Here is a 15,752-nt window from a genome sequence, read left to right on the forward strand (position 1 = left end):
TTCTTTAATTCCACTGGGCACACACATTTTTCAGGGTCTTTTTATTTCACCTCCGTCCTTCCTCCCGGCACCATCTATTGACTTAGTTACTCTGTGATCCTGTGAATCAAGGTAACCTTGAACTCTGACCTCCCCACTGACACAAAAATCCATATAATAGGAGACATCATCAATATACCTATTGCCAATGATTAGACAAGTCTAACCAGGTTAGCCAGCTGGTGACATACACATGAAGCGTTGCTGCTATGAAAGGACTCATGTCATTACCTATTAACAGAAGAACATAAAACAGCCATACCGGGTATGACCAATGGTCCATCCAATCCAATATCCTGTCTCTGACAGTGGCCAGTGCATGATGCTTCAGAGGGAATGAACAGAACTGGGAATTCTGAGTGATCCATTCCCTCTCGTCCAGTCCCAGTTTCTGGGATCTGTGCTTTTAAAAAACGGAGAAGATATCACCTTAAGAACTGGAAATAGACATTACAGAATGGTGAAGAACACTGAATGACCATGAAAATCTATTAAATAATGTTCCACCTGGATAAAAATACAGACATATACCCTGGTATGAAGCCTTGTACACAGGGATATGGTGTATTCAGATACAGCTAACATGAGATACGGTAATGGTGGTATTTGTGGCAAACAACGATAGAAGAGAAAAAGCAAATACTGACTTCTGTTGAGGTGTGTATCAAGCTTTATTGACCAGAGAGATCAATTAATGACCAAGGAAAAGACAATGGACATTGATTCTCAATATCCACCAAACTGAGAAGACAGAATAAGTATTGTTTCATACGCCTAGTGTTAGTCATTCATGGCCAGCAATGCCTGTGAAGGGGGAGAAGGGAGAGACGGGCAGGGGGATTAGTATTAATTATTTCTACTACAGTAGCCCTTGAAGGCCCCAGCTGAGACCAGGGCTCTGTTGCACTCAGTACACTACAAAGACATCTAGTGAGAGAGATGCGCTACCCTGAAGAGCTTTCAATCTAAATAGACAGGACAAAGGGCGGGAATAGAACCAAAGAATCTCAGTCAATATCACACTGCAGGTTAACAGCAGCAGTGCACTTAGAACCCAAGTCACCTGACTCATAGTCCTGTGCCCACTCTGCTATTCCAGTGCTTGCAAGGGGGAGGTAGGGTGGTATTTTAACTCAGAGGAGGAAGAAAAGGAAATGAGTGGGAGAAAGATTTTATCCTGGGAAAAAGCAGAGAAGATGGAGCATAGGCATCTTCAGGACTCTGCAGCACCACTGTGCAATTTCACGACATCTCATCTACTGCACGTGTCCTCTGTGCAAGGTCAGGGACAACAGAAAGAAGTGATCACTTGCTCCCTGCAATGTAGTTCAGTCACTGGGCATGCATGAAAGCTGGCTGAGTAGTTTGCCAGGCAGCAGGCAGGAATTTTTAAAATCCCATCCATCACGCATAAATACTCTCTATTTATTTGTGACGTCGGTAACATAGCCATGTGTACATTACACAGCCCATTAGACTATGAAAGGCATAAATTATTTAAAGCAGCCTGTGTTGGAATTGTCATATTTTACATTTAACATTATGTTGTTGCAATATCTAAAGCCCCCTTCCAAATGCAGCAAAAATGGAAAACACATTGGGGGAAAATGGAAAACATTCTAACTTGATTAAAATGGGTGCTCTGGATTCTGTCACATTCAGTATTAATTTAGAGCACATTCCGGTGGCTTCATCCTTTCCCTCCACATTCGGCACCAATCTGTTGGAGAAATATAACACAGATGAAAATAAAATAAATACACACACACACACACACGCACGCACATATTTAAAGCCTGCAGTGTGTGTGGGGGGGGCAGGGTGTGGGATATGTTTTGGATATACAGTTTAGAGAGAGTTGTTTTCCATTAGCAAATGTAAAGGCGGGCTGGTTTTTGAGGCTCATTTGCATAATGCCTTCCTGCTGGGTAAACAGGATGCACAAATGGGCAATCTCACGGATAATGTCTCTGGTTTAGCACGGGGCGGGGGTGTCTCAGCCCTGTCCACCCACGATGGGAATGGTAACGACAGCGCCATTCATTGATAAATTGCTGCAAGCTAATGTAGCATGCGTGAAGTTGCAGCCGGATGCAATTAATGAGGTTAGAGAGGAAGAATGGTCTTGTGGTTAAGACGCTAAAATAGGGCTCAGGAGATCTGGGTTGTATTCCTGGTGCTTTACAGACTTCCGGCGTGACCTTGGGCAAGTCACTCAATCTCTCTGTGCCTCAATTCCCCATCTGTAAAGTGCAGTGTCACATTGCGTCAGGTTCCCCCTTCTGGTGGCTCACTAGACTTCTACAGAGAGACTGGTGGGTCCCCAGGTGTTTCAAGCCTCCAGAGTCTGAATAGAATCCAGGATTGCTCCTGCCGGGGAGTCTTTTAGACTTCCTAGATGCACAGTCAAGGAATTATGATGTGATTGGAATAACAGAGACCTGGTGGGATAACTCACATGACTGGAGCACTGTCATGGATGGATATAAACTGTTCAGGAAGGACAGGCAGGGCAGAAAAGGTTGGGGAGTTGCACTGTATGTAAGGGAGCAGTATGACTGCTCAGAGCTCTGGTATGAAACTGCAGAAAAACCTGAGAGTCTCTGGATTAAGTTTAGAAGCATGAGCAACAAGGGGGATGTTGTGGTGGGAGTCTGCTATAGACCACCAGACCAGGGGGATGAGGTGGACGAAGCTTTCTTCCGGCAACTAACAGAAGTTACTAGATCACAGGCCCTGGTTCTCATGGGCGACTTCAATCACCCCAATATCTGCTGAGAGCGTAATACAGCAGTGCACAGACAATCCACAAAGTTTTTGGAAAGTGTAGGGGACAATTTCCTGGTGCAAGTGCTGGAGGAACCAACTAGGGGCAGAGCTCCTCTTGACCTGCTGCTCACAAACGAGAAGAGTTAGTAGGGGAAGCAAAAGTGGATGGGAACCTGGGAGGCAGTGACCATGAGATGGTCGAGTGCAGGATCCTGACAAAAGGAAGAAAGGAGAGCAGCAGAATACAGACCCTGGACTTCAGAAAAGCAGACTTTGACTCCCTCAGGGAACTGATAGGCAGGATCCCCTGGGAGAATAACATGAGGGGGAAAGGAGTCCAGAAGAGCTGGCTGTATTTTAAAGAATCCTTATTGAGGTTGCAGGAACAAACCATCCCGATGTGTAGAAAGAATAGTAAATATGGCAGGCGACCAACTTGGCTTAACAGTGAAATCCTTGCTGATCTTAAGTGGAAGCTTGGACAAATGACTAAGGAGGAGTATAAAAATATTGCTCAGGCATGCAGGATTGAAATCAGGAAGGCCAAATCACACTTGGAGTTGCAGCTAGCAAGAGATGTTAAGAGTAACAAGAAGGGTTTCTTCAGGTATATTAGCAACAAGAAGAAAGTCAAGGAAAGTGTGGGCCCCTTAGTGAATGAGGGAGACAACCTAGTGACAGAGAATGTGGAAAAAGCTAATGTACTCAATGATTTTTTTGCCTCTGTCTTCACGAACAAGGTCAGCTCCCAGACTGCTGCACTGGGCAGCACAGCATGGGGAGGAGGTCACCAGCCCTCTGTGGAGAAAGAAGTGGTTCAGGACTATTTAGAAAAGCTGGATGAGCACAAGTTCATGGGGCCAGATGCGCTACGTCCGAGGGTGCTAAAGGAGTTGGCGAATGTGATTGTAGAGCCATTGGCCATTATCTTTGAAAACTCATGGCAATTGGGGGAGGTCCTGGATGACTGGAAAAAAGCTAATGTAGTGCCCATCTTTAATAAAAAGGGAAGAAGGAGGATCCGGGGAACTACAGGCCAGTCAGCCTCACCTCAGTCCCTGGAAAAATTATGGAGCAGGTCCTCAAGGAATGGATTCTGAAGCACTTAGAGGACAGGAAAGTGATCAGGAACAGTCAGCATGGATTCACCAAGGGCAAGCCATGCCTGATTAACCTAATTGCCTTCTATGATGAGATAACTGGCTCTGTAGATGAGGGGAGAGCAGTGGATGTGTTATTCCTTGACTTTAGCAAAGCTTTTGATGCAATCTGCCACAGTATTCTTGCCAGTAAGTTAAAGAAGTATGGGCTGGATGAATGTACTATAAGGTGGATAGAAAGCTGGCTAGATCGTCGGGCTCAACAGGTAGTGATCAATGGATCCATGTCTAGTTGACAGCCGGTATCAAGCGGAGTGCCCCAAGGGTTGGTCCTGGGACCAGTTTTGTTCAATATCTTCATTAATGATCTGGAGGATGGTGTGGACTGCACCCTTAGCAAGTTTGCAGATGACACTAAACTGGGAGAAGTGGTAGATACGCTGGAGGGTAGGGATAGGATACAGAGGGATCTGGACAAATTAGAGGATTGGGCCAAAAGAAATCTCATGAGGTTCAACAAGGACAAGTGCAGAGTCCTGCACTTAGGACGGAAGAATCCCATGCACTGCTACAGACTAGGGACCAAATGGCTAGGCAGCAGTTCTGCAGAAAAGGACCTGGGGTTACAGTGGACAAGAAGCTGGATATGAGTCGACAGCGTGCCCTTGTTGCCAAGAAGGCTAACGGCATTTTGGGCTGTATAAGTAGGGACATTGCCAGCAGATCGAGGGACGTGATCATTTCCCTCTATTCGACATTGGTGAGGCCTCATCTGGAGTACTGTGTCCAGTTTTAGGCCTCACACTACAAGAATGATGTGGAAAAATTGGAAAGAATGCAGCAGATGGGCCACAAAAAGATTAGGGGGCTGGAGCACATGACTTATGAGGAGAGGCTGAGGGAACTGGGATTGTTTAGTCTGCAGAAGAGAAGAATGAGGGGGGATTTGATAGCTGCTTTCAACTACCTGAAAGGGGGTTCCAAAGAGGATGGATCTAGACTGTTCTAAGTGGTAGCAGATGACAGAAAAAGGAGTAATGGTCTCAAGTTGCAGTGGCGGAGGTTTAGGTTGGATGTTAGGAAAACCTTTTTCACTAGGAGGGTGGTGAAGCACTGGAATGGGTTATCTAGGGAGATGGTGGAATCTCCTTCCTTAGAGGTTTTTAAGGTCAGGCTTCACAAAGCCCTAGCTGGGATGATTTGGTTGGGGATTGGTCAGGGGGTTGGACTAGATGACCTCCTGAGGTCCCTTCCAACCCTGATATTCTATGATTCTATGATTCTACACCCTCAGAGTGCAGACACTCTGTCTAGAATCCCATGCTAAGAGCTTTCCTTTTCCCCATTCTTTATCTGTCTTGTTTCTTTAACTTGTGAGCTCGTCAGAGCGGGGACTATCTCTTAGTATGTGTTTGTACAGTGCCTAGTACAATGAGATCCTGGTCACAGGGGAGCCTTTAGGGGCTACTATTATATAAGTATTTATTATTGTTGTTATTCTTGTCTTGAGTAATTGTGAACCCACTAAGGGCTTGTCTACACTTAAAATGCTGCAACAGCACCACTGTAGCGCTTACGAGACGACGCTACCTACACTGATGAATTCCCTTCTCCTGTGGGCATAGGGAATCCACCTCCTTGAGCGGCAGTAGCCAGGTTGACAGGAGAATTCTCCACCGACCTAATGCCATATACATGGGGGATTAGGTCGGTTTAGCTCCATCACTCAGGATGGGGGGGCGTGTTGTGTTTTCACACCCCTGCATGACGTAGCTATACCAACCTAATTTCCTAGTGTAGACCAGGCCTGAGTGTTTGTAGGAAGCTGCTTTCAGAAGGGATTTTCACTTCCTATCAACATGGTCTTAAAGCATTTTTGAGAGGTGCCAGTGACCTACCGAGTCAATACCATCTACCTGCCCAGCTCAGTGTATATGACATCCAATCCATCACTGTAGTACTTGCGTATATATTAAAGAAGTGACCTCTCTTTTTAAGACATCACAGCATCTCCACTGCATAGCTACAAAGTCCAACCTCAGCTTTTCTCCTTACAAACCCCTAGAGGGATTTCTTTCAACAATAGGATTTCAGGGTAAAATTCACCCCTCTTCATAAGGCTGACACAAAGCATATGTATTATTTTAGTCCTGTCAAAGCCCTCAGAATAGTGGGTGTAAAGGCCTTTCTCTGGCCCTCTTAATACAGGTGATTTTCACCCACTTTGCTTTGATCACTTGCTGTTGGCGGTTGATTTGCATAGGAAGTGATTCCTGGATGGAAAGTCTTTGTATTGAGACTGCATATCTACAAACTTCAATCCAATTTCCACAGAGAATATGAACCATGAACTCAAAGATAGGGACTTGCATGTTCAGATGCCCAACTACTGGTGCAAACCATGTACTCAGAGGCGCTAATGCTCAGATTTGCGACCCCAATTCATTTCGCATGAGCAAAATGGCAGGATCAAATTGTTCACAGAAAAAGGGAATGAAAATCCATCCAATTCGGTGGTTGGGGAATCAATATGACAATGCAACACCTCCTAAATATTTGGTGTGGGATTTTCAAAAGTACTTAGGGTTGGCCAAGCTCTATAACATTGACTTCAGTGGGAACAGAGTTAGGCAAATATTGAGTGCTTTCGAAAAACCACAACCTTCGAGTGTGGTTGAAAAGTGACTATGTGAAAATGGCCTCTTGTTACTCTAGAGAGCTGCCCCTTCTGTGTGTTCATTGTCATCTATTTAACTTAGTGACAGAACACGTTTTTACTACTTTTCACTGCTGTTTGCTCTGCAGAGTCAAAATAACTTTGGGAGAGTGAGCTGGTGTGACAGGGTGGACTAGGCCCTGAGGCCCCCTGCTAGAGGCCTTGTGGCCCTGCCACACTCCACCCCAGAAGAGGGCAGTAGACAGGCCCTTCAAGCTGCCTAGAGTGGCTGTGTGGGAAGCAGCCAATCAGGGCCCAGCAGGTCAATATAAGAAGAGCTGCAGGGCCAGAATGAGTTCAGTTCCTTGCTAGAGCTGGAGGAGTGTGGATGGTGTGTGTCTGGCTGAGGGAGCTGCAGGACCTCGGACGAGGCAGTGCTTGCAGAAGTCGGGGAGAGCAAGAAGGAGCCCTGAGCTGGTTGTGGGGACTCCATCAGGACAAGGCCCTGAGTTAACAGTGAATCTTAGAATCACAGGACTGGAAGGGAAGATGGCCCAGGGCTGCGGGGAAGAGGCCAGGGAATTAGAGCGGCAGCATGACTTAGATAAAGGGACAGAGCAACAGCTGCTATCTACAGGGGCCCTGGGCTGGGACCCAGAGTAGTGGGTGGGCCTAGGTCCCCGCCCAGCCCCCCATTAGCCACAGCAGGGAAGTGGCTTGGACTTGGAGGCACTCCAGAGGAGGGAACTGAACTGCAGTGGCCCAGCTCAAGAGCTGGGGCCAGAAAGGCCCTGAGAGGGCAAAGACGCTGCCTGCAGGGAAGGAGCCATGGGGCACTGTGCTGGTCTGGAGCAGGGACAAACTGGACCCACCACAACAGAGAGTGCAGACACACGCGCTCAGCCAGGGGGCGCTTGCGAGAGGTGAGTGCAACCGCGTTACAGGTGGATTTTAGTCCGATGACGCAGCCGGCCACAGAATTGGTTGCTCCGTTTCAGCAGCAGAGACCACGGGGTTGTGTGGGTATGAAAGAGCAGAACTGGACCGGTACAATCTTTAGCTGGGATTTCCACAGGAGCACTGATTTTCCAAGAGATAATGGCACCCAACTCCCTTCTGCTCTTTTGAGAATTCCAGCCCTAATTCCTAGTGGCAATACAGGAGCAGGAAAGATCCCAGCCTGACTTTGAAATCCCAGACTGAGCTTGCAGGGAGGATGGTTAGAGAACCCACCCCAACTTTGAAAAAAAAAGTCATCTTGGAAAATCTGATCTTGAAATGACTGTAATATTGAAGATGGAACTGAATAATGCCATTTGCAATGTAAAGATCCATACTCTTTACCCCTGCTTATGATCCAAATGAAAATTAACTAGGTAAACCTAAAACAAACTTCTTTATACATTTTAATTGTTTTTCTCCATCAGAGCATCAAAATTCAGTGACCAACAACTTCCTCAAAGCCAGTGGATTTATGCTCCTTTCCCGTGTGTCTGAATAAGATTCTCACGATCTAGTAATGGAGTTTATGATGTGCTGAATCCTTAATCTTTAGATAGACAAAACTCCCACAGTAGAATCAGTCTTGTGGCTGACATTTCACGTCATTCAGTTGTCGACAACATGAGCTAATATACAGCAAGATGTTATTAGTTCCTACGGTTTTGGACATAAGGTCTGCTTCTGCTGGCATGGTTTGGCAGCTAGAAAATGGTTGGATGGCGATTTACTTTAGGTTTCTTCTATTATTTTTATAACACTTTCTCATGAAACAGGTTTTTAATTCGTGCTTTAACGACCCCGGGACTCAGGTTAGTGTAGTTCACCTTCTAGCCAGTAGGGAGAGCTAGCAAACCTTGCATTGATTAAATTAATGCTTAATATTAATTTTTCAGAAATCTAGAAAACCATAACTTCCTTTTCTCTCTGTCTTGCCCTCTCTCAGTGAAAGTATTGTATTTAGCAACAATCCTAAACTAGTCTTCAGGGAGTGAAGCTTATCACAGCTGGATACAAATGTATAGCTAGCACAGCTGACCTTGTGTAATGAATGTTTTCAGCATTTGCAATCTAATGTAAAGGAGCACTAGGGAGAGAAAATGCAGGGCCCAGATCCTCAGCTGCTGTAAATCAGTGTAGGTTCACTGAAGTCAATAGAGTTATGCCAGTCTACACCAGCTGAGGATATGACCTCATTGTAAAGTGCTTTCAGATCTATTCGTGAACTGTGCTATACAACAGCTAGGTGGTATTATAGATTAGAAATAATCTCTAATAATATAGTATCTATGTTACTAATAACACACACACAGATAGAATGATTAAATTCTAATTTACTTTTCCCTGATCGTGTTTGTTTTACTGTTTGTGTTACACTGACCGTGGACAATGAGACTGGATTGGTCAGTTTCTCATTTGTTTCAAGTCAGTTTCACGTCCTCCTCCTCCTACATTACAGCCCTGCTGCCACATTCAAGTCCAACAACACTTTTCCTTTGTATTTAGGAGTAAAATTAAGACGTATTTTCACAGCAATGTGAAAATCCCCCTTCTGTAACTAAATCAACTGGACACTGTCCCAGTGTTGCCAACTCCAAACATAACTAAATCATGAGTCAAGCCCTGAAAAATCACGAGATTGGCTTAAAAATCATGAGATTTCTTTGGGAAAAATGCATTTAGGGTTCTTTTTCTTTGCCTTCTTGGTTTTGAGCCTTTAGGCGGCACTCAGGGCACAGTTTCAAGCTCTCCTCTGCAACCATCAGGGCCAGAAACATTTTATTTTTAAATGAGATCTGAGATTCCCATTTCATCATTTCTCTCCAGGACCTGGGGCTTAACGTGAAACATGAAATATCTTGAGAGCTGCTAGAAAATCATAAGCACTGACAATGCTGCTGACCCCTCCATGCTTTCTTTGCCTGTCTTTCAAGCCCTTTTTCTGTTCCCTTGACTCTGCTGCCCTGTTGAGTTTACTGATACAAGTCAATTATTAATAGAGCCTCAGTTTTCACTGGAGCTGCACAGCCTTTGGTGTATGGCCGTAAAACGCAAAAGAAAAAAAAATACAGTCGATTTGCCCCTGGGGCCTTTGATCTGTGGCAGGTGGGAAAGAATGTGAAAAAGCTCTGTACAAATTATGACCTCAGTGCCTTCCTAGGTGGCGTTCCCTGCTTCCTCAGGGCTTCCTGTGCCGTTAATGACGCCCGTGGGCCAATATGTACGAGAGCACTAAGGCAATTACTTAAAGGCTGCCTAGAAAATGCAGGGCAGCATTTTGCCTCCTCGCACTGTAAACGCCGTAGTCATCGCAGACGCATGGAGATTCGGGTTCAGGCTGTTATGGTGGGGGAGGGTGAACGGACAGGAGGCTGGGGAAAAGTCTGTCTTTTTCATCTCTCTCTCCAACTGTGGGAACAACCTTGGCTGTTTGTTCATATGAGTGCGAGCTCCCTTCCCCTTCAGAACGGCTCGTCTGGGACTTGCTGTCTGCTGAAGCAATCTGGTAACTGCTGCCGTTTGCGTCTCTTTATTCGCTTTCCAAACAGGCCAGCAAAGGGAAATACCCCTCCCTTCGTGGAGTGTCACGGAGGCTGCAAACACAGTAAGCAGGCAGCAAATTTCCCACGCACATAAATAACCGGCCTCGTTCCTTTGCGTGTGGCTGAGTTTTCCCCAGCATCCACGTTGCATATTGAGCTGGGGAGGTCAAAGGGCAATGAAATCCCATGCCCTAAAATCTTGAGGCCCACTTTGAACAATCTGCTTGTCTCTGTAACGGTCACATCCAATGGTTTGTACATGTGATGGAGTAAGGAAGAGTTAGGGATACATCTAGTGACAGCTGCTGGCCCTGTCAATAAACAACACCGGTTAGCAGGAAATTGTAATCAGAGCTGAGCAGGAAGATGCTGACACTATTTTAACAGAGCACATCCATAGAAAGGTCTCCCCTAGCTTGTGAGTGCATGCAGCAGGCCAGGGCTGTCTATCTGGGTGCTTATTTCACCCTCCTTCATCACTGTAGCATCTCAGCAACTCACAAACACTGATGCATTTTAGCCTCACGGCCCCCCGTTGCAATAGCGAAACGTCACCCCTGTTTTATCAACGGGGTACTGATACCCAGGTCACACAGGAAGCCTGTGGATGAGCAGTGAACTGAACACAGATTCGAGGCCCAGTCCAGGGATCCGTCCACTACACCATCCTGACAGGGGGCTCTTTGCCTGGCCCCACTATTTAAACTTCCCCACGCTAAGCGTGGCCAATTCCTAATAACAAGGCTCGCTTGCGCATCCATTCACAAGCTGGGGCTCCGGAACTGAGCCTGAGCTTATTTGCACTCCAGCTCGGCCAGGCTGCCATACGCAAGCTGATGGCAGCATGTTTCTGTGACTGTCAAGGCCCCCATTCATCCCCACGGAAGCCAACAGGCTGACACCAGAGAGGAATATGGCCAAGGAGTTCATTGTTCTTGCTCAGGCCAGCAGATAACTGGAGGGATCCGTCTCATGGAAGAGGTGATGACTCTCCCTTATTTTTCCACAAGGCAGGGCACATGAACAGCCACTTTTCATGCTCCTCTACCCAAATAAACCTGCAAACGGCTACGTCGGGGTGTCCCAGGCAGTCTATCCTCTGTGTCCTTCTTAGACTACGTGCCATGGGACAGAGCAAGGGCTGCTTAAACCAGAAGCAGAAACGGGACTATCAAATTAATTTGACTTGTGGCTTGGCTCCTTGCCAGCTCACACTTTTGGATGTGAAACACAGGTGCATTATTCAACCTTCCCTCCTCAGTCTCCTGAAACCCTTAAGGGTCTAAATGCTGCCTGCAGAAGCATGAGGCATACAGGGCAGACTGTAGGATCACACACAACATGCATTTATAGCACAGGGCCTAAAAAAAACCCACTACCACCACCAAAAAGCCAACAACTAAGGATACATCAACACTAGAAACACTCCAGCTGCGGCGCAGTAGCATCGACAGTTACTACAGCGACAGAAGAGGTTTTTCCATCACTGTTGTAAATCCACCGCTCCTAGAGGCGGTAATTAGGTTGATGGAAGAATTCTTCTTTCGACGTAGTGGTGTCTACACTAGGGCTTAGGTTGGCTTCACTATATCACACGGGGTGTAACATTTTTCACAGGCCTGAGAGACTTAGTTAAGTTGACCTAACTTTTTAGTGTAGCCCCACCCTAAGGATGAAATTTTGCCCGTGATCTCTGCATTCAGTTCCCACTAATGTCCCTGGCAGCCCCCTCACAGGGACCATGGATTAATATGCTTGATACTTAGATCTTTGCAATAGCTACTATGTGGGTTCATTCATTTTATCAACTCTCCTGCTTACATGGGTCAGCCGAACAAGTAAGTCAGGAGAAATTCCCCCTACTCACCAGGGGCAGCGAGTTATATGCCCATGCTCCAGAATTATTCAGGGGCCGGGGGCCCGGCTCCACCAATGTTCCCGGCTGGGTCTCTTCCCCCGGCCCCGCCTGCTGCCCTCGAGCGTCCCTGCCTGGCCTGGGCCCCCCCGCAGCTGCACTCTGCTCTGCCGGCTCAGGGCATCAACTGCCGCCGCAGGGTCCTAGCGCACCGCCCCCCCCAACCATTAGTGCCGGGGCAGGCTGACACTGCCCCTGCCCTTCCGCCTTGGACGGACGGACCCTTCCCTTTTCCAGCAGGACCCTCCACCAGCACAGGGGGCCCCCCTGCCAGCAGTCACCGCTCCTGCCCCACGCTGGGCAAAGGGCAGCCCCATCCCCCACCCTCAGTGAGGCTATCGTGAGGGGCAGCAGCAGGGGAGGAGGCGCACACATGATGGCAGCCCCCCCCACCCCCAGCACCCACCAGAGGGGAGGGGAGGGGGCTTCCTGAACCTGAGAGGGGCCCTAGGAGCACATGCAGTGACATTGGTGCGAGATGAGTGTGCTGCTGGGGGGGGGGGGAATGGACCCCTCCCCTGGAGCTCGCTGCTGCTGGTGGTAGAAGGCTGGGGGGTGCCTGCACTCCAAACTCCTCATCCCCGGCCCTGCCCCACCCCAGAGCCTGCACCCCCAGGCAGAGCCCTCACCCCCCCACACCTCAACCCTCTGCCCTGGCCCTGAGCCCCCTCCTGCAACATGAACCCCTCACCCCCAACCCACAGCCCTCACCCCCGCACCTCAACCCTCTGCTCGAGCCCCTTCCACACCCCAAACCCCTCCGCCCCAGCCCCACCCCAGAGCCCTCACCCCCGCACCTCAACCCTCTGCTCGAGCCCCTCCCACCCCCCAACCCCCTCACCCCCAGCCCCACCCCAGAGCCCTCACCCCTGCACCTCAACCCTCTGCTCGAGCCCCTCCCACACCCCAAACCCCTCACCCCAGCCCCACCCCAGAGCCCTCACCCCTGCACCTCAACCCTCTGCTCGAGCCTCCCACACCCCAAACCCCTCACCCCCCGCCCCACCCCAGAGCCCTCACATTTTTACATTATTTTAAAAAATATATATCGGCTTCCAAGGCAGGTGTGTTGGGGGGCAGGTGTGTTGGGGGGTTCCCAGGCAGGTGTTCTGGGCACCACCAAACATTTTACAAACCTGCCGCCCCTGCTACTCACATACAGGCTTGCACAATTGCCCACATTCATTTATAGGGTTTTGTTTTCCTTCCTGGGATGCATGGATTACGGCTCACTGACTGAGGCAGAATACTTGAGGGACCAATGGAGTGAGCTGGTTCTGGAAATCCTGTGCATTAATTTTGATGATGGCCATCTTGGTGACGCTGGGGATTGAACTGGGGGCTTTGAGAGCTAAAAGCGTGAGTCTAGTGCACAGGTGGGCAATCTCTGGCCCATGGGCTCCACACAGCTTGTCACAGTAATTCACTGGTGGTCTGCGAGACAGTTTGTTTACACTGATCGTCCGCAGGCACGGCCGCCCACAGCTCCCCATAGCTGTGGTTCACCATTCCTGGCCAATGGGAGCCGCCAGAAGTGGTGCAGGCCAGAGGGACATGCTGGCCGCCGCTTCCCGTGGCTCCTATTGGCTGGAAATGGCAAACTGTGGCCACTGGGAGCTGCGGATGGTTGTGCCTGTGGACGGGCAGTGGAAACAAACTGTCTCACGGCCCGCCAGTGGATTACCCTGACGGGCCGTAGGTTGCCCACCACTGATCTAGATTGATCCGCTGTAGGCAGGGGCTGGAACAGACGTATATCCTTGGTGGATCAGGCACAGACGGGGACTCATCATCACACACACTAGCCAGAGAGTGGAGATATCAGCTGTGCTAAAATACCGCAGGGTTAGAAGAAGAGCTGCTTCAGACTGATGGGTGAGGCCAGATATCATGGCTTCTCACTGGGCACAGAAATAGAAAGCTGGGGCCAACTTCAGGGTTGGGGAAATTAAGCCAGATCATCACCCTACTTTTCCACCTCAGGTTAGCACGTATTTGTGACACCATAATTCAAGTCACTCCAGCCCCTTGTTTGACTTTACTCCAGTCATTAAACTTTCAAGGAGCCCTGGTCTCCATGGGCATCACTCACCCCTTGTCCTGCCTGTCAGACTTGTCGCCACCACCAATCCACAGAGGCAGCGTCTTCCCAACTACTGGCCATATTTTGGTTCATTAAACGGATTATAATTTATGAGTGCATTTTTTTTTATTTCAGTTTAATACTGAGCTCGCTTGGTTTCCAAAGGTGGCAGCTGAAAAATGTGGGTCCAGAGCATGTCCAACACACTTCATAAAACATAAAAAAGAAAGAAAACAGAGCAGGCCCTTATTTGCCTTTGTTGGAATGAAAGTGACGTTCACAATGGTGGAGGAGCAGCAGGGCTGGTGGCAAGAAAAGGGAATGGCAGAGTTGGGAAAGGTTTCTCTTCCCTGATGGAACTTTTCAACAATTGGTCAGGAGCAAATTGTTTCACCTTCATTTGTAGCTGCAGATCGCTTCTGGAAGCAGGACACTGGCCTACATTAACCAGGGGCTTTGATCTTCTCATGGTAAATCGCCAAGGAGTTCAGCCTCCTAATTTTAGCATTTATATATTTGAAAGGAAGAATGATCTCGTAATTAAGGCATTGGAGTCATGGCCTTGGTTCTGTTTCTACTACTGCCATAAGCTTCCTGTGTGGTCATGTGCAAGTTACTTAATCTCTCTGGGCCTCAGTTCTCCATCTGCAAAATGGGTATGTGGGGAAAAGCAATCATTGGGTGCATAAGCAGGGGAATATCGAGCACAATTAGTGAGGTGCTGTTACCAGTATATACTGCATTTGTGATGCCACTGCTGGAGTACTGTGCCCACACTTTAAAAAGAAAGTTGGCAAATAGAAAGAGCTACAAGAAGGATTCAAGATTAGAAAACTTGTGTTATAGTGAGACTCTAAAGAACCTCAATCTATTTAATATAACAAAGAGATGGGTAAGAGGTGATTTAATCATGGTCTATAAGTACCTACATGTGGAAAAGTTTTCTGATAGTAGAGGGCTCTTGAATCTAGCAGACAAGGTATAATGAAATCCAGTGACTGGAAAGTGAAGACGTATTCAGACTAGAAATAGGGTGCATATTTTTTTTACCATGAGGATAATTAACTATTGGAACAACTTTATGTAGTACGTGGTGAATTCCCCATCACTTGGAGTCTTTAAATCAAGAATCATAAAACTGTAGGGCTGGAAGGGACCTCAAGGAGTCGTCTAGTCCAGCCTCCTGAGCTCAGGCAGAATCAAATAAATCTAGATCATCTTTGACAGGTGTTTGTCCAGACCTGTTGTGACACTTCCCGGAGTACACAGGGTTGTTAAACACCTTGATACCACTTGCCCTCAGCATGAGGAAGTCTTGTCTCTGGCTGCTGACTCCACCAGCCTCTGGCAACACAAGCACGGCCTTCCAGGCCTCGCTCTCTCTGTACAGGTTAGCAAGAGGCACACACCAACCCCTGAGTCCTCGGAGCATCCCCCTGGAGTGCTTAGCCCATGAGTCACCGGACATCCACAAAACTCTAAGGTTCTCTACTCCCAAATGAGCTTACTAGATTTTATGCAAATTAAGCACATTATTACTTGTCCTACCTTCAGTGGATATGAAGAACAATTGATCACCACCCTGTTCGTAACAGCCCTTACCATATTTGACAACTGTTATAAGGTTCCCCCCACCCCCTAGTCTTCT

At 47.9% G+C, this 15,752-nt stretch overlaps 1 protein-coding gene across 2 annotated transcripts in view; it reads right to left on the minus strand.

Annotated features, from left to right (window-relative positions):
* Nucleotides 1-15,752, minus strand: part of SLC5A9 (solute carrier family 5 member 9) — a 147,048-nt gene that overhangs the window by 75,566 nt on the left and 55,730 nt on the right. Inside the window, exons 1-2 of one of the 2 annotated variants that reach the window (XM_039486475.1) lie at nucleotides 11,974-12,101; nucleotides 1,664-1,759 (exon numbers count right to left, since the gene is read on the minus strand). The gene's annotated coding sequence lies outside the window, so the exon portion shown is untranslated. Of the gene's footprint in view, nucleotides 1-1,663; nucleotides 1,760-11,973; nucleotides 12,102-15,752 lie in introns of those variants that run through there. The other variant, XM_039486474.1, reaches the window with a different exon arrangement.

This window comes from Mauremys reevesii, linkage group 8 (genome assembly GCF_016161935.1).
Source record: "Mauremys reevesii isolate NIE-2019 linkage group 8, ASM1616193v1, whole genome shotgun sequence".
NCBI classification, from domain to species: Eukaryota; Metazoa; Chordata; order Testudines; family Geoemydidae; genus Mauremys; species Mauremys reevesii.